A 19,743-nucleotide genomic window follows, 5' to 3' on the forward strand; every position below is an offset into this window, starting at 1 on the left:
ATTACTTTTTATTAAAGTACTATAACACTTATGATCAAAGGTTCATTTCTGAAGTTTACTGATCCACCTAAATAGCAGTAATATCTAAGTGAAGAAACTGACACAATTCCACTTAAAATTAAAAAGGTTTTGGGGGCCGGCCCGGTGGCGCAAGCGGTTGGGTGCGCGCGCTCCGCTGCGGCGGCCCGGAGTTCGCTGGTTCGGATCCCGGGTGCGCACCGACGGACTGCTTGGCAAGCCATGCTGTGGCGGCGTCCCATATAAAGTTGAGGAAGATGGGCACAGATGTTGGCCCAGGGCCGTCTTCCTCAGCAAAAAAAGAGGAGGATTGGCGGATGTTAGCACAGGGCTGATCTCCTCACAAAAAAAAAAAAAAAAAAAAAAATTAAAAAGGTTTTGGCAAATATTTTAATAGGAGGTTAACAAGGAAATTAAAACATTTACTTAAGTAAGTCTCTTCAGGGAATAAAACGTTAGGACTATTTTTTAAGGCAGGGCTTTACCCATATTACATCTTTCAAATGAGTTCAATCTCATAGCTCTTTTGGTTTCACAAATTAGCAATGATTTTCTTAATTTTCCTCTGACACTATCCGTCAACAGTAAATAGGTCTTCTCCCTACTAGGTTGCATGACCTGATTTACTTTAGGCCAGAGAGATTCCTTCATAATCGGGTCAAGTACATGCATACTGCTGCCTTCTAAGTGCAGCACTTAGAAGTGCCATGTTAGTAGCAAAGAAATGACTCCAATAATAAGTTGAAAACTAAGTTAAAAAACTGAACACGAATAACTACAAATGAACTCAAATGAATATTGAACATAAGCATACAAGATAAAATTAGTTCACAACTTTTGAATACATTACTATGACTTCATCCTTAGTGAAACAACCTAAAGACAAAAAGAACTGGAGAGAAATCTTAAACTCTACTCAGTGTTTTTATAATTTTAAAAGTAATGTGTGCTGTAGGATAAAGCAAGTAAGCTAAGTACAAAATTCTGTAATGTTACATTTGAAATGAAACTACCAATATGAACTCATAGCTTATTTTTCAACATACTTCATAGCTCTGTCCCATGAAAGAGCCTAGAAGCAATGAATAAACGAAGCACTCAGATCTGGGTTTCTAAGTACCAATTCCCACAAAAAGAACCAATGATCCTTGGATAAATGGATGATTCCACGACTGAAACAGGTACAGTACAAAATGAGTCTGGGTCATCTTGTGCACAAAGCAAGGGAAGTGCTCAAAAATGATGGGGTTATATCAAAAGGTGATAAGAGATAGCCTGAAATGATTCACAATGGTCAAATTTATTGTAAATAAACATAAGTAAAAATTTAGTCTATAGCAATAGAAGACAGAGAGTGAAAGCAAGGGGCAGGGGTGAAGGAATTCCTCTTTCCAGAATTCCAGTTATTAAATGTGGAAGAAATAGCAATTAGAAAACTCACCATTCTGCAACTGTCAGTGTAATAAATGATGGAGGCAAAGATCAACAATGGATGCTAAAATGATGAGGTGAAATAATAATGGGGAACAAGATATTCACACGGAGCCAGAGTAGCACCCAGAAGCTTACTTACTAATTAAATTATAAAAGGAAAAATGTACCTTTATTTTGGAGGAGCTGGTGATCACAACCTTCACTAGGTGGTCAAATAATATTAAGAGTAGAATGACCAGGTGTTGTGTAGCTTCTGAGGTGAAGCAACATACACAATATCACTTTGAAGTATTCTTGCCAAAATATGTTTAACCTGAACCTAATCAAGCTTATAGACTAGAACTTCCAGGGTTCTACGACACTATTCTACTTTAATATACCGGAGTAATAACTTAAGTGACATCATCAGAAAACAATCAGATAAATTATGAATGTGGAACATTCTATAAGACAAATACCTGTCTTAAAAAAAAATCAGGGCTGGCCCCGTGGCTTAGCGGTTAAGTGCACGCGCTCCGATGCAGGCGGCCCGGGTTCGGATCCCGGGCGCGCACAGACGCACTGCTTCTCCGGCCATGCTAAGGTCGCGTCCCACATACAGCAACTAGAAGAATGTGCAACTATGACATACAACTATCTACTGGGGCTTTGGGCGAAAAATAAATAAAAAAATAAAAATCAGTGCCATGGGGAATTTCAAAAAGATGAGGAGACTCTTCAAGACTAAAGAGATATTACAACTGATATGCTCTAGGAAAAAAAAGCACTAAAAGACATTTTGGAGACAGCTGGGGAAAACTGAATATGCGCTAGACATCAGATTATATCAAAGAATTATTAATATGCTTATATACTGTAATCATATAACCACAGTTAGGTATGATTTTCCTTTTTCATAAGATATATATGCTATCAACAAGTCTACAACTTATTTACAAATAAGATAGAAAAAAATTATATATATATGGGGGAGGACAGGAGGGGAGGGAGAGGGGACCGGGTGTGCAATTATGTCAACATGTTAACTGAGGGGACTAGCCCAGTGGCGCAAGAGGTTAACTGTGCACGCTCCACTGCGGCAGCCCGGGGTTCGCTGGTTCAGATCCCGGGCGCATACCGATGCACCGCCTGTCAAGCCATGATGTGGCGGCGTCCCATATAAAGTAGAGGAAGGGGCCGGCCCCATGGCTTAGCGGTTAAGTGCGCGCACTCCACTGCTGGCAGCCCAGGTTCGGATCCGGTGCACACCGACACACTGCTTCTCCGGCCGTGCTGAAGCCACGTCCCACATACAGCAACTAGAAGGATGTGCAACTATGACATACAACTATCTACTGGGGCTTTGGGGGAAAAAAAATAAATAAAATTAAAAAAATAATAATAAAATAAATAAAGTAGAGGAACACGGGCATGGATGTTAGCCCAGGCCCAGTCTTCCTCAGCAAAAAGAGGAAGATTGGCAGATGTTAGCTCAGGGCCGATCTTCCTCACACACACAAAAAAATGTTAACTGGGAATCAATCTAGGTAGAGACAGACGGGTAGTCATTGTACTGTTCTTCTGCATTTTATGTATATTTTAACTTTTTCATAATAAAATGTTGAAATGAAGAAAAATAAAGTAGAATGCTATAAAACAGCAATTCTCAAAGTGTGGTCCATGGACCCACAAAACTCCTTCAGGGTGTCTACAAAGCCAAAACCATTTTCACAAAAATAATTATATACTATTTGCCTTTTTCACTGTGTTGACGTTTGTACAGATGGTACAAAAGCAAGAGTGGGTAAAGCTGTTGGTACCTCAGCATGAATCAACGTAGAAGCTCAGACCTGTATAAGTAGTCATCTTCTGCCACATACTTCAGAGTTAAAAAATAAAATGCCAGTTTCACATAAAGAAAAGCCCTTCATGAAAGAGTAAAAAGTATTAATTTTGCTAAATTGCAACCCTTGAATGCACTAATATTCTGTGTGACAAAACAAGTACACATAAAACACTTCTATTTGTGTACAAAGTATGGTGGTTCTATCAAAGAAAAAATTATTATTGCTCAAGTTGTGAGCTGAACTAGCCACTGTTTTTCTGGAACACCATTCTGTACTTGAAAGACTGACAAACTATCTTTATACAGACTTAGGTCAGACATTTTCTCAAAAATGAACAAAGTGAGCCTGTCACTGCTGGTCGTTTTAAGTATCTTCTGCCAATGAAAAAATTCCAATTTTTAAGACAAAACTAAAATTTTAGAGAACTTTTATCTACCACTGTGAACTTGATAGCTTCCCAATACGTAAAGATTTTTCTAATGAGTCTTGCAGTGATATTGATGTGACTTTTTTGATACAACATAATTGAGATGTGTCATGATTTGAAAGATGTGCATAAGTCGGTGTAACCAGCATTTTCCAAATGACCAATGTATGAGGTTACAAAGCATGCATGTGTATGTAAAAGAGCCATTCAAAGTGCAAGACAGACCAACAGATTTTAATCTAACAGTATGAAAGCTTCCCTCATTGGCATGGTTTTAGATTCCAAGTTGCAAATAATCTTTAAGAAACTCCCACTTGTTAAGTTTTGGTGTAGTATCAAAGAATAATGCTCACAATTACCTGAAAAGGCTATTTAAAATACAGTTACATATCTGGGTGAAGCTAGATTTCCTTTATATATTTCAACCAAAACAATATAATAAAATACACTGAATGCAGAGGATATCAGAATCCAGCTGTCTTTTAAGCCAGACTTGAAAGAGATTTGCAAAAAATGTAAAACAATGCCATTCTTCTCACTACTGTTTTGGTTTAAAAAAATAATTCTCATAAAAAATGTTATATTAACATATAATAGGTTATTGTTATTTTAAGTGAATTATTAATAAGTATTTTTGAGGGCCGGCCCCGTGGCTTAGCAGTTAAGTGCAGGTGCTCCACTACTGGCGGCCCAGGTTTGGATCCCAGGCGCACACCAACGCACCGCTTCTCTGACCATGCTGAGGCCGCGTCCCACATACAGCAACTAGAAGGATGTGCAGCTATGACATACAACTATCTACTGGGACTTTGGGGGAAAAAAAAAAGGAGAACTGGCAATAGATGTTAGCTCAGAGCCAGTCTTCCTCAGCAAAGAGGAGGATTAGCATGGATGTTAGCTCAGGGCTGATCTTCCTCAATAACTAACTAACTAACTAAATAAATAAATAAATAAGTATTTTTGAAATGTGTTTTCACTATTAATTTCATGAATATTGATAGATATATAATCAAAATTTCTTTGGTATTCTCAATAAGTTTTTTAAGACGGAAAGTGGTTCTGAGACCAAATAAATTGGTAACTGTTGCTCTGGAAATCAATATATGACATAAAAAAATTTATTTAAACGAAAAGCCTCACCTAAGCATTAATGACTATAGTCTTTACACCACACTACCCTGGCCCCTGGCACCAGAACAAGTAGCTCTGATGAAATCACCATTAAGCCTTTTTTTCTGGTGGAGAATGGGCACATGAAGGTGCAAAAGTACAGCACGATTACTTTGAAAAGATTCCCAATTGGCTCTTTACAGAAGTAAAAGAACAAAAATACAACAAGGCCATAAAAAACACACACTCGTTCTTTAGTTGTTTAAAAGCAGTTCAGGGGGCCAGCCCAGTGGCGTTGCGGTTAAGTTCGCAGGTTTGGATCCCAGGTCCAGACCTACACACCGCTCAGCAAAGACATGCTGTGGCGGCAATCCATATAAAGGAGAGGAAGATGGGCACAGATGTCAGCCCAGGGCCAATGTTCCTCAGCAAAAAAAAGAATATTTTCATAAAAAGGTAAATTCAAGCAAGTTGTTCTCAATACATATGCTGGACGATATTATAATGACTTACATAATCCATAAGAATAAAGTTAGACTCAACACCACACACAAAAATTAACGCAAAATGGATCGAAGACTTAAATGTAAAACCTAAAACTAAAAAACACTTATTAGAAAACACAGGGGAAAAGCTACATGACATTTGATTTAGCAATGATTTCTTGGATATGATGCCAAAAACACAGGCAACAAAAAAAACCGATAAATTGGACTTCACTGAAATTAAAAACTCTTCCGCATCAAAGCACGCTATCAAGAGAGTGAAGAGACAACTCACAAAATAGGGAAAGCTATGTGCAAATTATGTATCTAATATGGGATTAACATCTAGAATACATAAAGAACTCCTGGGAGAGTGACACCAGCATCACGGGGGAGTGAGTTGTTCCCTTTGTGTCTCCCCTCTAAGTTACAACTAAATGGACATTCATTAACCAGCAGAGGATTCCCTGTATAGCACAATAGGATGTCTGAGAGAGCCATGCAGTGCATCTGAAGGTGTGGACACTGGATCCCTGGAAGGCAGTGGAACGAGGTGAGCACAGACCTTCCCATCCCTGGAGACAACAATACAGGTTGTGGGTCCTCACAGAGGCCTGTGGGACTGTAAGAGAAGGAGAGGGCAGCCTGGCACGCAGGAATGCTTTTGGAGTGGTAGCCAGGCCAATGACAGTGCCTGCTGTGCCACAGCACACCCCCCAACCCCCACCGCCCAAGAAGGAGCCCCCACCAAGCACAGCAGCTCAGTCAAGCCGCCTGTGAGTGCAGAGCCAGCCCGCAAACAAAAGAAAGCGCCCCTGCTCTCCTGCCTAGTGTACCAGCTCAGCTACTCCCCTGCCAAGTGCAGTGGTCCCCACACTAGAGTGACCCACCTGTGGAGCACAGAGGCCCCACCTTTGCGTGTGAGTGTGACCTGCTAAGTAGCTGCGGCCAGCGTGCAATAACAGAGAAGCCCTACCGGCACAATTTCCAGCAGATTGGATGGGATCAGAAAACACAGCTCCTGCACCAACACTCCCCCCCACCTCCCAGCAATGGCAAGTGGAATCTACAACCTGATACTACCACAAATTTGTTGGCAAAAGATCACTTCATCAATACCACAAATAACTACATTAACACTTCAGAACAGAAGGAAAATGACAAATCTCCAGAAACCAATCCTGAACTCACAGAAATTTACAATCTAAATCACAGAGAATTCAAAATAGTTATCATAAAGAAACTAAACAAGTTACAAGAAAACTCAGAAAAACAGTTCAATGAGCTGAGGAATAAAATTAACGAGCAGATGGAATACTTCACGAAAGAGACTGAAACTGTAAAGAAAAAAAGAAAACCAGGAGTGACGTCAGCATCATGGCAGAGTGAGCTTCCCCCACTGAACTCTCCCCCTCTAAGACACAACAAAAAGGACATTCATATTCGAACAGATGCAATTCACACAACACAGGGGACGTCCAATGCACCCAGGCAGCCGTACACCCAAGGACTGAGGTGCTGGAACCTCCAGAGTAAGTGGAAGGAGCTGCTTCGGCTTGGCCTGTGCCCAGGCTCCAGCTGACTTGGCGCCAGCAACTTCGGCCCAGCACACTACAGTTCCAGCTTCTTTGGCCCAGCGCACTCTAGTTCCACCTGCTTCGGCACAGCACACTCCAGTTCCAGCTTCTTTGGCCCAGCGGCGCTCCAGTTCCAGCTTCTTTGGCCCAGTGCACTCCAGTTCCAGCTTCTTCGGAGCATCAGCACTCCAGCTTCTCCATCTTCTGCTCAACACACTCCAGTTTCAGCTTCTTTGGCCCAGCGCACTCCAGTTCTAGCTTCTTCGACCCAGTGCACTCCAGTTTCAGCTTCTTTGGCCCAGCAGCACTTCAGCTGCAGCTACTTCAACCCACCGGCACCCAAGCCCCAGCAGCTTTGGCCTAGCTGCGTCCAGCTCCAGCTGTTTCCACACTTCCTCCCAGTAGCCTCCACTCAGCCACACCACAGATCAGCCAGGGGCTGACAAGAGTGCCCACAGATTGAGGCGGGCCAGAATACACAGCCCCTGACCCCCACCCAGCAGCAGCAAGATGAAACTGCGACCATATATTTTCACTATAAGGAAAGGTAAGCCAACAGCAACAGGCACCATACAAAAATATATTAAAACTCCAGAAGAAAAGGAAAATGACAAGCATCCGGAAGCAAACCCAGAAAGCACAGAAATATATAACCTTAACGATAGAGAATTCAAAATAGCCGTCATAAAAAAGCTTAATGAAATACAAGAAAACACAGACAATTCACTGAAATCAGGCATTTCTTCACAAAAGAGATTTAAAGTATAAAAAAAGAAAAATCAGAAATCTTAAAGATGAAAAACACAATAGAGGAGATAAAGACAAATATGGAAGCTTTAAGCACCAGAGCTGACAATATGGAGGAAAGAATTAGCAATATAGAGGACAGCAATGCAGAAGTGCTCCAGATGGAGGAAGAAAGAGAACTAAGACTAAAAAGAAAATAAGAAACTCTCCAAGAAGTATTCGACCCAATTAGGAAATCCAACACAAGGTTTATAGGTATTCCAGAGGGAGAAGAGAGGGAACAAGGAACAGAGAACTTGTTCAAAGCAATAATATCTGAGAACTTCCCAAACCTGGGGAAGGAGCTGGAAATACCAGTGAATGAAATAAACAGATCTCCTAAATATATCAACATAAAAAGACCCTCTCCAAGGCATATAGTAGTAAAGCTGGCAAAAATCAACGACAAAGAAAAAACATTAAGGGCAGCTAGACAAAAAAAAAAAAAAACATACAAAGGATTGCCTATCAGGCTCTCAGCTGATTTCTCAATGGAAACTTTACAGGCCAGGAGAGAGTGGAACGATATATTCATAATTCTAAAGGACAAAAACTTTCAGCCAAGAATACTCTATCCAGCAAAAATATCTTTCAGATATGATAGAGAAATAATAACTATCCCAGATAAACAAAAGCTAAGGGAGCTCCTTGTCACAAGACCCCCACTACAAGAAGTGCTCAAGGCCCTCATCCCCGAGGAATAAAAGAGAAAGGGGATTCAAAGTGTTGAACGAGGAAGAAAAGAAGTCGACAAAACCAGAAAAATTGCAGTACTCTATCAAAATAGATTAGCAAACACTTAATTATAAAACCAAAGATCAAGGGAAGGTAAGCACCAAGCATAAATATAATCTCATGTTAAACAAGAACTCACAACACAAGAAGGAATAAGATGTGACAACAGTAACTTAGAAAGGGAAGAGGAAAGGGATCAAATCGACTTAGTCTAAGGAATAAGAAGCCATCAAGAAATGGACTATCACATCCACGAGATTTTTTTATACAAACCTCATGGGAACCACTAAACAAATAATCGGAACAGAATCACACACGATAAGGAAAGAGAAAACTAAGAGAACCCCCATACACAACTACCAAACTGCATCATTAGTCCCAAACACATGGGACGAGAAACAAAAGAGATGCAAAAGAACCAGAAAAAGAGTGATAAAATAACAATAACAAGCCCCCACCTATCAATAATTACCCAAAATGTAAATGGACTGAACTCTCCAATCAAAAGACACAGAGTGATGGGATGGATTAAAAAACAAGACCCAACAATATGCTGCCTCCAGGAAACACATCTCAGCTCTAAAGACACACACAGGTTCAGAGTGAAAGGATGGAAGAAAATACTCCAAGCTAACGGCAAACAATAGAAAGCAGGTGTTGCCAATCTGATATCAGACAAAGTTGACTTCAGGATAAAACAGGTAATGAGAGACAAAGAGGGGCATTATATAATGATTAAAGGGACACTCCACCAAGAAGACATATCACTTTTAAACATATATGCACCCAATACAGGAGCACCAAGGTACATAAAACAACTATTACCAAACCTAAAAGGAGATATTAACAACAACACAATAAGAGTAGGGGATCTTAACATCCCACTCTCATCAATGGACAGATCACCCAGACAGAAAATAAATAAGGAAATAATGGACCTAAATGAAAAACTAGATGAGATGGACTTAAGAGACATATACAGAGCAGTCCATCCAAACACAGCAGATTACACATTCTTCTCGAGCATGCCTGGAACATTCTCAAGAATAGACCATATGTTGGGAAACAAGACATGCTTATATAAATTTAAAGAAGATTGAAATCATAACAAGCATCTTTTCAGACCATAATGACGTGAAGTTAGAAATCAACTACAAGGAAAAAACCAGGAAAGTGACAAAGCTGTGGAGACTCAACAACATGCTATTAAAGCACCAATGGATCATTGATGAAATTAAAGAAGAAATCAAAGCACATCTGGAGACAAATGAAAATGAAAATACATCATACCAACTCAAACGGGATGCAGCAAAAGTGGCCCTGAGAGGGAAACTCATAGCAGAATTAGAAAAAGAGGAACAAACAAAGCCTAAAGTCAGCAGAAGGAGGGAAATAATAAAAATTAAAGCAGAAATAAATGAAAATGAAATTAAAAAATCAGTAGAAAGGATCAATGAAACAAAGAGCTGGTTTTGTGAGAATATAAACAAAATTGACAAACTCTTAGATTCACCAAGAAAAAAAGAGAAAAACCTCAAATAAATAAAATTAGAAATGAAAAAGGAGAAATTACAACAGATACCACTGAAATACAAAAGATTATAAGAGAATACTATGAAAAACTATATTCCAACAAAGCGGACAATCTAGAAGAAATGGATAAATTCCTAGACTCATACAACCTCCCAAAATTGAATCTAGAAGATAGAGAATATGAATAGACCAATCGCAAGTAAAGAGATTGAAACAGTAATCAAAAACCTCCCAAAAAATAAAAGTCCAGGACCAGATGGCTTCTCTGGAGAATTTCACCAAACATTCAAAGAAGACTTAACACCTATCCTTCTCAAACTATTCCAAAAAAAGAGGAAGATGGAACACTGCCCAACACATTCTACGAGGCCAACATCACCCTGATACCAAAGCCAGGCAAAGACAATACTAAGAAGGAAAACTACAGACCAATATCCCTGATGAACATAGATGCAAAAATCCTCAACAAAATATTGGGAAACCGAATACAGCAATACATTAAAAAGATCATACACCATGATCAAGTGGGATTTACACCAGGGACACAGGGATGGTTCAACATCCGCAAATCAATAAATGTGATACACCACATTAACAAAACGAGGAATAAAAATCATACGATCATCTCAATAGATACACAGAAGGCTTTTGACAAGATCCAACATCCATTTATGATAAAAATTCTCAATAAAATGGATATAGAAGGAAAGTACCCTAACATAATAAAGGCCATATATGACAAACCCACAGCCAACATCATACTCAATGGGGAAAAACTGAAAGCCATCCCTCTGAAAACAGGGACAAGACAAGGGTGCCCACTCTCGCCACTCTTATTCAACACAGTACTGGAGGTTCTGGCGAGAGTAATTAGGCAAGAAAAAGGAATAAAAGGAATCCAAATAGACAACAAAGAAGTGAAACTCTCACTGTTTGCAGATGACATGATCTTGTATATAGAAAACCCTAAAGAATCCATTGGAAAACTATTAGAAATAATTGACAACTACAGCCAAGTGGCAGGGTACAGAATCAACTTACAAAAATCAGTTGCATTTCTATATACCAACAATAAACTAAGAGAAAGAGAACTCAAAAAGACAATCCCATTTACAATTGCAACAAAAAGAATAAAATATCTAGGAGTAAATTTAACCAAGGAAGCGAAAGACCTATACAATGAAAACTATAAGACATTATTGAGCAAAATCAATGATGACATAAAGAAATCGAAAAATATTCCATGCACTTGAATTGGAAGAATAAACATAGTTAAAATGTCCATACTACCTAAACCAATCTACAGACTCAATGCAGTCCCAATCAGAATCCCAAGGACATTCTTCACAGAAATAGAACAAAGCATACTAACATTCATATGGAGCAACAAAAGACCCCGTATAGCTAAAGCAATCCTGAAAAAGAAGAACAAGGCTGGAGGCATCACAATCCCTGACTTCAAAACATACTACAAAGCGGTAGTAATTAAAACAGCATGGTATTGGTACAAAAACAGACACACAGATCAATGGAACAGAACTGAAAGTCCAAAAATAAAACCTCGTATCTATGGGCAGCTAATCTTTGACAAAGGAGCTAAGGACATACAGTGGAGAAAGGGAAGTCTCTTCAATAAATGATGCTAGGAAAACTGGACAGCCAGTTGCAAAAGAATAAAAGTAGACCATCTTCTTTCACCATACACAAAAATTAACTCAAAATGGATCAAAGACCTGAAAGTGAGACCTGAAACTATAAAACTCCTGGAGGAAAATATAGGTAGTACACTACTCGCCATCAGCCATAAAGGGATCTTCTTGAATTCCATGTCTACTCAGACAAGGGAAACAAACGAAAAAATAAACAAGTGGAACTTCATCAGATTAAAGAGCTTCTACAAGGCAAATGAAACCAGGATCAAAATGAATAGGGAACCCAACAGCTGGGAAAAAAATATTTGAAAAGTGTATATCTGACAAGGGATTAATCTCCATAATATATAAAGAACTCACACAACTGAACAACAAAAAAAGAAACAACCCAATCAAAATATGGGAAGAAAAAATGAACACATACTTCTCCAAAGAAGATATACAGATGGCCAATAGGCACATGAAAAGATGCTCAACATCACTAGTCATCAGGGAAACGCAAATCAAAACCACACTAAGATATCACCTTACACCCGTTGGAATCGCTATAATCACCAAGACAAAAAACAACAAATGCTGGGAGGCTGTGGAGAAATGGGAACCCTAATCCACTGCTGGTGGGAATGTAAACTGGTGCAGCTCTATGGAAAACAGTATGGAGATTCCTCAAAAAATTAAAAATAGAAATACTTTATGATCCAGCTATCCCACTACTGGGTATCTACCCAACGAACCTGAAATCAACAATCCAAAGAGGCTTATGCACCCTTATGTTCATCGCAGCATTATTCACTATAGCCAAGACATGGAAGCAACCCAAGTGTCCCTCAACTGATGAATGGATAAAGAAGATGTGGTACATATATACCATGGAATACTACTCAGCCACAAAGAAAGACAAAATCGTCCCATTTGCAACAACATGGAAGGACCTGGAGTGTATTATGTTAAGTGAAATAAGCCAGAAAGAGAAAGACAAACAGAATATGATTTCACTCATATGTGGAAGATAAACCAACACACGCACAGATGTAACTGTTTGGTGGTTACCAGGGGCTATGGGGGTGGGCGGTGGGCAAAGAGGTGGAGGGATGCACTTATATGGCGACTGATAAACAATAATGTACAACAAAAATTTCACGATAAAAAAAAAAGGAGTCAATGCTTATAGCAGAATGGAAACTATGTGTAAGAACACAGAAGTCCCAGAAGCATAAGCACCAAATATATGAGAAAGAATGGACAATTAAAGTGGCCATTGAAATATCAATGTAAGCATAAATTAAGTATAATATACATGCATATATGTATATGTGTGTATATATCTATATATAATGTGTATATAAAATTTTAGGTTAATTAAATAAAATAGTTATTACATAGTACCTGGAAATAAATACTAAGCTTTCTCATTTTAAAAAGCAAAACGTCTGAAATAAATTTAGTTGTTATTTCAGAAAATGAAAAAAAACAAAAATAAACGTTCATTTCCGCAAAAAATAAAAAAAAAAAGAAAACCAAACAAATTCCAGACATGTAGAACACCATTAATGAGATAAAAAAATAACCCAGAATCAATAAAAAATAGAGCTGACATAGAGGACAGAATTAGTGAGTTAGAGAATAGAAATATAAAAATGTTTCAGGTGGAGGAGGAGAGAGAACTAAGATTTTAAAAAATGAAGAAATTATCCGAGAACTATCAGACTCAATTAGGAAATGCAATATAAGGATTATATGTATTCCAGAGGCAGAAGAGAGGGAGAAAGGAGCAGAGAGCTTCTTCAAAGAAATAGTAGCTGAGAACTTCCCAAACCTGGGGAAGGAATGGAATGTAAAGTAAAAGAAGCTAATAGAACTCCTAACTACATCAATGCACAAAGACCTTCCTCAAGGCATGAAATAGTAAAACTGGCAAAAGTCAATGACAAAGAAAATATATTGAGAGCAGCAAGGCAGAAGAGAAAAATCTTCAAAGGAACCCCTATCAGGCTTTCAGCAGACTTCTCAGCAGAAACCTTACCAGCCAGGAGAGAGTGGAATGATATATTCAAAATACTGAAAGAAAAGATTTCACCCAAGAATACTCTATCCAGAGAAACTATCCTTCAGACATGATGGAGAAATAAAAACTTCCCTAGATAAACAAAAGCTGAAGGAGCTCATCACCAAAAGACCCCTCCTACAAGAGATGATCAAGAATGCCCTCATACCTGAAACTAAAAGGCAAAGGTTTACAAAGCATTGAGCAAGGAGATAAATAGACAAAATCGGGAAATTGCAGCTCTCTATCAGACCAGGTTAGCAAACAATCATAACATTAAAGATTAAGAGAAGGAAAGTGTCAAAAATAACAATAATCATTTCATTTTAATCACAAATTCACAACACAAAATGGAATAAGCTGTGACAATGATAACTTAGATGGGGAAGAGAAAAGAGATGGAAACTGATTAGGCTAATGGTGATAAAAGGCTATCAGAAAACGGACTATCTCACCAGAAGATCTTTTATACAAACTTCACAGTAATCACTAAACAAAAAATCCGAACAGAGACACAAATGATAAACAAAGAGAAAATCATCATAGAAAATCACCAAATTGAAATGGCAGTCAGAAATACATGGGAAGAGAAACAAGGGAAATACAGAACAACCAGAAAACAAGTGATAAAATGGCAGTATTGGGGCCGGCCTGGTGTTGCAAGCGGTTAAGTGCGTGTGCTCCACTGCGGTGGCCTGGGGTTCACCGGTTCAGATCCCGGGTGCGCACCGACGCACCACTTGTCAAGCCATCCTATGCTGTGGCGGCAGCCCATATAAAGTGGAGGAAGATGGGCATGGATGTTAGCCCAGGGTCAGTCTTCCTCAGCAAAAAGAGAGGAGGATTGGCAGATGTTAGCTCAGGGCCGATCTTCATCACAAAAAAAAAATGGCAGTATTAACCCCTCATATATCAATAATCACTCTAAACGTAAATGGGTTGAGGGCCAGCCCCATGGCTTAGCGGTTAAGTGCGCGCACTCCGATGCTGGCGGTCCGGGTTCGGATCCCTGGCGTGCACCGACGCACCGCTTCTCCAGCCATGCTGAGGCCGCGTCCCACATGCAGCAACTAGAGGGATGTGCAGCTATGACATACAACTATCTACTGGGGCTTTGGGGGGAAAATAAATAAATAAAATTATTAAAAAAATAAAAAATAAAAAAAATAAATATAAATGGGTTGAATTCTCCAATCGAAAGACACAGAGTGGCCGGATAGATTAAAAAACAAGACCCAGGGGCAGCCTGGCGGTGCAAGCGGTTAAGTGCGCGCACTCCACTGCAGCGGCCTGGGGTTCGCTGATTCGGATCCTGGGCGCGCACCGATGCACCGCTTGTTAAGCCATGCTGTGGCGGCGTCCCATATAAAGTGGAGGAACATGGGCACAGATGTTAGGCCATGGCCAGTTTTCCCCAGCAAAAAAAGAGGAGGATTAGCAGATGTTAGCACACAGCTGATCTCCTCACAAAAAAAAAACCACAAGAAAACAAAAAAACAAGACCCAACAATATGCTGCCTCCAGGAAACACATCTCAGCTCTAAAGACAAACACAGGCTCCAAGGGAAGGGATGGAAGATACTCCAAGCTAATGGCAAACAAAAGAAAGCAAGAGTTGCCATACTCACACCAGACAAAGCAGATATCAAGATAAAAACGTCAAGGAGAGACAAAGAGGAGCAGTATATTATGATAAAAGAGACATTCCACCAAAAGAACAAATTGCTTACGAATATATATGCATCTAAAACAGGGGCACTAAAGTATATAAAGCAACTATTACTAGACCTAAAGAGAGAAACTGACAGCAACACAATAATGGTAGGGGACCTCAACACCCCAAATACATCAACAGATATATCACCCAGACAAAAGGTCAACAAGGAAACAGTGGCCTTAAATGAAATACTAGACCAGATGAACTTAATAGATATATATAGAACATTCCATCCAAAAACAGCATAATATACATTCTTCTCAAGTGCACATGGAACATTCTCAAAGACAGACCATATGCTGGGAAACAAGGCAAACCTTAAGAAATTTAACAAGACTAAAAGCATATCAAGCATCTTTTTCAACCACAATGCTATAAAACTAGAAATCAACTACAAGAAAAAGGCTGGAAAAGTCATAAATATGTGGAGACTGAACAACATATTACTGAACAACCACTGGATCAACGAAGAAATCAAAGGAGAAATCAAAAAATACCTAGAGACAAATGAAAATGAAAACACAACATACCAACTCTTCCTCAGAAGAGCTGCAAAAGGTCTAAGTGTAAAGAGGGAAATTTACAGCAATAGAGGCCTACCGAAAAAAAGAAGAAAAACCTCAAATAAGTAATCTTAAACTATACCTAACAGAACTAGAAAAAGAACAAACAAAGCCCAAAGTCAGCAGAAGGAGGGAAAAAGAGCAGAAATAAATGAAAGAGACTCAAAAAACAAGAGAAAGGATCAGTGAAACTAAGAGCTGGTTCTTTGAGAAGATAAACAAAACTGACAAACCCTTAGCCAGACTCACTAAGAAAAAAGGGAGATGGCTCAATAAATAAAATTAAAAATGAAAGAGGAGAAATTACAACAGATACCACAGAAATACAAAGAATTATAAGGGAATACTAAGGAAAACTATATGACAACAAATTGGACAACCTAGAGGAAATGGATAAATTCTTAGACTCATACAACCTCCCAAAACTGAATCAAGAAGATACAGAGAATATGAATACACCAATCACAAGAGATTGAAACAGTAATCAAAAACCTCCCCAAAAACAAAAGTCCAGGACCAGATGGCTTCTCTGGAGAATTCTACCAAACATTCAAAGAAAATTTAATATCTATCCTTCTCAAACTCTTCTAAAAAACTGAAGAGGAGGAGAAGCTTCCTATCTCATTCTACGAGGCCAGCATTACCCTGATACCAAAACCAGACAAGGACAACACAAAGAAGGAAAATTACAGGCCAATATCATTGATGAACATAGAGGCAAAAATCCTCAACAAAATACTGGCAAATTAAATACAGCAATACATTAAAAGGATCATACACCATGATTAAGTGGGCTTTATACCAACGACGCAGGGATGGTTCAACATCCACAAATCAGTCAATGTGATACACCACATTAATAAAATGAGGAATAAAAACCACACGGATCATCTCAATAGATGCAGAGAAAGCATTTCACAAGATCCAACATCCATTTACAATAAAAACTCTGAACAAAATGGGTATAGAAGGAAAGTACCTCAAAATAATAAAGGCCATACATGACAAACCCACAGCCAACATCATACTCAATGGGGAAAAACTGAAAGCCATCCTCTGAGAACAGGAACAAAACAAGGGTGCTCACTCTTGCCACTCTTATTCACTATAGTACTGGAGGTTTTGGCCAGAGCAATTAGGCAAGAAAAAGAAATAAAAGGTATCCAAATTGGCAAGGAAGAAGTGAAACTCACTGTTTGCAGATGACATGATTTTATATATAGAAAACCTAAAGAATCCATTGGAAAACTATTAGAAATAATCAACAACTAAGCAAAGTTCCAGGGCACAAAATCAACTTAAAAAAATCAGTCATTGGGCCAGCCCAGTGGCACAAGCGGTTAAGTGTGCAAGCTCCGCTGCAGCGGCCTGGGGTCCACCAATTCGGATCCTGGGCGCACACCGAGGCACCTCTTAAGCCATGCTGTGGCGGCATCCCATATAATGTAGAGGAAGATGGGCATGGATGTTAGCCTAGGGCCAGTCTTCCTCAACAGAAAAAAGAGGAGGACTGGGATTGGATGTTAGCTCAGAGCTGGTCTTCCTCATGAAAAAAAAAAAAAAAAACAGTCATATTTCTATACACTAATAACAAACTAGCAGAAAGAGAAATCAAGAATACAGTCCCATTTACAATCGCAACAAAAAGAATAAAATATCCAGGAATAAATTTAACCAAGGAGGTAAAAGATCTATACACTGAAAACTATAAGACATCATTGAAAGAAATTGACAATGACATAAAGAAATGGAAAGACAGTCCATGCTCATGGACTGGAAGAATAAACATAGTTAAAATGTCCATATTACCTAAAGCAATCTACAGATTTAATACAATCCCAATCAGAATCCCAAAGACATTCTTCATAGAAATAGAACAACAAATCCTAAAATTTATATGGAACAACAAAAGATGACAAATAGCCAAAGTAATCCTGAGAAGAAAGAACAAAGCTGGAGGCATCACAATCCCTGACTACAAAACTACAGTACTCAAAACAGCATAGTACTGGCACAAAAAGAGACACACAGATCAATGGAACAGAAGTGAAAGCCCAGAAACAAAACCACACATCTATGGACAGCTAATCTTCGACAGAGGAGCCAAGAACATACAATGGAGAAAGGAAAGTCTCTTCAATAAACGGTGTTGGGAAAACTGGACAGCCACATGTAAAAGAATGAAAGTAGAACATTATTTTACACCATACACAAAAATTAACTCAAAATGAATTAAAGACTAGAAGACCCGAAGCCATAAAACTCCTAGAAGAAAACATAGGCAGTACACTCTTTGACATAGATCTTAGCAGCATGTTTTTGAATACTACGTCTACTCGGGCATGGGAAACAAAAGAAAAAATAAACCAATGGGACTACATCAGACTGAAGAGCTTCTGCAAGGCAAAGAAAACCATGAACGGAACAAAAAGACAACCCACCAACTGGGAGAAAATATTTGCAAATCATATATCTGACAAGGGGTTAATTTCCAAAATACATAACAAACCCATACAACTCAACAACAAAAAAACAAACCACCTCATCAACAAATGGGCAGAGGATATGAACAGACATTTTTCCAAAGAAGACATACAGGTGGCCAACAGGCACATGAAAAGATGTTCAACATCATTAATTATTAGGGAAATCCAAATCAAAACTACCATGAGAAATCACCTCACGCCTGTCAGAAGGGCTATAATTACCGAGACAAAAAATAACAAATGTTGGCGAGGATGTGGAGAAAAGGGAACCCTCATATATTGCCAGTGGGAATGCAAACTGGTGCAGCCACTATGGAAAACAGTATGGAGATTTCTCAAAAAATTAACAATAGAAATACCATATGATCCAGCACTCCCACTACTCGGTATTTATCCAAAGAACTTGAAATCAACAATTCAAAGAGATGTATACACCCCTATGTTCACTGCAGCATTATTCACATAGCCAGGCCATGGAAGCAACCCAAGTGCCCATCAACTGATGCATGGATAAAGAAGGTATGGTGAATATATATATACATATATACACAATGGAATACTACTCAGCCATTAAAAAAGACCAAACTGTCCCATTTGCAACAACATGGATGGACCCTGAAGGTATGATGTTAAGCGAAATAAGCCAGACAGAGAAAGACAAACACTGCATGATTTCACTCATATGTGGAAGATAAACAAACTCACGGATAAAGAGAACAGATTAGTTTTACCAGAGGGGAAGGGGGTTGGGGGGTGGGCAAAAGGGGTAAAGGGGCACATATATATGGTGAAGGATAAAACTTAGACTATCAGTGGTGAGCATGATGCAGTCTGTACAGAAAATGATATATAATAATGTACACCTGAAATTATACAACGTTATAAACCAATAAAACCTCAATAAAATAAAAAAATAAATTAAAAAGAACTCCTGTAACTCAACAACAAACAAATAACTGGACACAAAAATGGGCAAAGGACTTGAACAGACATTTCTCCAAAAAAGACATACGAACAGCCAATAAGTCATGAAAAGATACTCAACATCACTAGTTAAGGAAATGCAAGTCAAACCACAGTGAGATATCATTTCAGACCCCTTCGGACAGCTATTATCAAAAAAACTCAGAAAATTAGTGTCGGTGAGGATGTGGAGAAACTGAAACCCTCGTCGATTGCTGGTGGGAATGCAAAATGGTGCCAGTAGGTGAAATAGCCAAAAGGTGAAAACAATCCAAGTGTGCAGTAACAGATGAATAGATGAACAAAATGTGGTGTATTCAATATTCTCCCCTTATTGGCAGTTTCACTTTCCACGGTTTCAGTTCCTTGCAGTCAACTGCAGTCTAA

General features: G+C 38.9%; 1 protein-coding gene across 2 annotated transcripts in view; it reads right to left on the reverse strand.

Annotated features, from left to right (window-relative positions):
• Window positions 1-19,743, reverse strand: part of WAPL (WAPL cohesin release factor) — a 97,512-nt gene that overhangs the window by 46,916 nt on the left and 30,853 nt on the right. The gene's annotated exons all lie outside the window — the stretch shown is intronic.

The sequence above is a fragment of the Ceratotherium simum genome, chromosome 6, assembly GCF_057802395.1.
Source record: "Ceratotherium simum simum isolate JZ-2026a chromosome 6, ASM5780239v1, whole genome shotgun sequence".
Classification (NCBI taxonomy): Eukaryota; Metazoa; Chordata; class Mammalia; order Perissodactyla; family Rhinocerotidae; genus Ceratotherium; species Ceratotherium simum.